The sequence below is a fragment of the Pantherophis guttatus genome, chromosome 2 (assembly GCF_059756535.1).
Source record: "Pantherophis guttatus breed Tessera chromosome 2, ASM5975653v1, whole genome shotgun sequence".
NCBI lineage: Eukaryota > Metazoa > Chordata > Lepidosauria > Squamata > Colubridae > Pantherophis > Pantherophis guttatus.
The window spans coordinates 280,022,479-280,025,166 of NC_142064.1; positions in this window are offsets into that span (position 1 = coordinate 280,022,479).

Below are 2,688 nucleotides of genomic sequence, written 5' to 3' on the forward strand. Positions count from 1 at the left end.
TTGATATGTATTGAATGTTCAAATATCTGCAGATGCATTGTAAAGATCATCATTGGAACTGGAGTCTCCTATAGATATTGGAAGACATGCAATGTTACAATGTTTTATAATATACAGTAGATCTCCATCCAATATACATGTGACACAGCTGTGCTGTTCTAACCATTACACCAGGAAAAGATGTCTGTTACGGTAATTCCTTTCCCCACAGTAGTAGTAGTAGAAGTAGTAGTAGTAGTAGTAGTAGTAGTAGTAATTATTATTATTATTATTATTATTATTTTATTTCTATACCGCCCTTCTCCCAAAGGACTCAGGGCGGTGTACAGCCTATTTAAAAACAAGACAAAACAGCAATTAAAATTTAAAATAATTAAATAAATTTGGCTCAAATTTAAAACCCCAGCAAATTTAAATACTCCAATTTAAAACTATTATGTTGATAGCCCAGCCTGGCGGAACAACAGAGTCTTCAGTGCGCAGTGAAACACCCGGAGGTCGGAGATCTTACATATTTCCAGGGGCAGTTCATTCCACAGGGCTGGGGCTCCCACAGAGAAGGCCCTCCCCCTGGGTGTCGCCAGCCGACATAACTTGGCCGATGGCACCGAGAGGAGACCCTCTCTGTGGGAGCGAACTGGTCGGTGGGAGGCTATTGGTGGCAGAAGACGGTCTCGGAGGTACCCGGGTCCTATGCCATGGAGCGCTTTAAAGGTGGTAACTAACACCTTGAATCGCACCCGGAAGACCACCGGGAGCCAGTGCAGCTCGCGCAGGAGGGGTGTCACGTGGGCACAACGAGTTGCGCCCATAACCACCCGCGCGGCCGCATTCTGGACCAGTTGGAGCCTCCGAGTGCTCTTCAAGGGGAGCCCCATGTAGAGAGCATTACAATAGTCCAACCGGGAAGCAACAAGGGCGTGAGTGACCGTGCGCAGGGCGTCCCGGTCCAGAAAGGGCTGCAACTGGCGAATCAGGCGAACCTGATAAAAGGTCAAATAGCCAAAAGAAGCAAAAAAAGTCAGCACGGAGGATTTGCAATCACCAAAATTAAAATGGCAAGTGTCTGTTCAACTGCTGCTGGTTAAAATCCAAAGTTGTGGATGTTCTGTTGCTGGAGGCTTTCATTTGTCCGAGATGGTACAAGGAATCCTGCCTTGGGCAGGGGATTGGACTAGACCAGTGATGGCTAACCTTTTTGCCATCATGTGCCAGGAGGGGTGGGCGGGGGAGGTTCGTCCACGTGCATGCCCACACCCATAATTCTATGTGCCCTGCCCTGCCCATGTGAGTGCAACCCCCCCTTCTCCCCAGTCCTGGCATGTGATGGCCAGGTAGGCCCGTTTCTCTTTCTCACCTGGCTCCAGATCCTCTATGCATCTTGGGAGGGCGAAAACAACCTTTCCCACTCCCTTGGAAGCCTGAAACGGCCCATTTCCCAACTCCTGGTGGGACAGGAAGTGACTTTTTTGCTGTCCCCTGCCTTCAGAGCCTCTCTAGGAGTCTCTGGAGGCTGGGGAAAGCAAAAAAGTCACTTCCTGTCCCACCGGGAGTTGGGAAATGGGCCGTTTCAGGCCTCCGAAGGGCCTCTGAGGGAGTGGGGAAGGCTATTTTTGCCCTCCCCAGATGCATAGAGAGGATCTGGAGCCAGGTGAGAAAGAAAAACGGGCCTTCCCCACCCCACCCAGGCCCTCCGGAGGCAGGAAACAGCCTGTTTCCCTACTTCTGGTGGACCTAGAAGGCCCGAAAATCAGCTGGCTGGCGCACACATGCGCGCCAGAGCTGAGCTGGCGTGCCCACTGATATGGCTACGTGTGCCACCTGTGGCACGTGTGCCATAGGTTCGCCATCACGGGACTAGACTAAAAGACATAGAAATATGGAAAACTGATAGCAGAAAAAGACCTAGTGGTCCATTGAGTCTGTCCTTTGACTTTTTGTTTCAATTTCTTTATATTTTTTAATTAATAAAAATACAGGTGGTCCTCAATTTATGGCTACAATTGAACCCAAAATTTATGTTCCTAAATGAGAAATTGGTTAAGAGAGTTTTGCCACATTTTATGACTTTTCTTGCCACATTTGTTAAGAGAATCACTGCGGTTATTAAATTAGTAAGACGATTGTTAAATGAATTTGGTTTCCCCATTGATTTGGCTTGCAAAAAGTGTTCACATGACCCCGGGACACTGCCAACCATCATAACTGAGTTGGTTGTTAAGCATCCAAATGTAAATCACATGACCATGGGGATGCTACTAGTCATAAGTGTGAAAAATGGTCATGTCACCTTTTTCAGTCTCGTCGTAACTTTGAACCATCACTAAGAGAACTGTTGCAAATCAAGGACTACCTGTATAGACCACAAGCCCTATGAATCTACCTTTGACTTCTAGCTGTATCTGGTTTCCATTACAATCTTTTTCTCCTATTATCATTACATTTGCTTTTTGGAAAGTTCCCCCAAGCTTCCTGCATACCTATATCGAAATCAGAATAGAAGGGACCTTGGAAGGCTTCGTCCAGCTCAAGCAGGAGATCCTATATAGATACCTCACTTTCCCTCCATCGCTCCGCAGGCTTGGCACGCAGGACCCGCTAGAGGGCGCCCTTTGCAAACAATCATTGGATTCAGGCAAATTGCTTTTGCAAGCTCCGGGGAAGCATCTCACCCGATGCTTGCAAAGG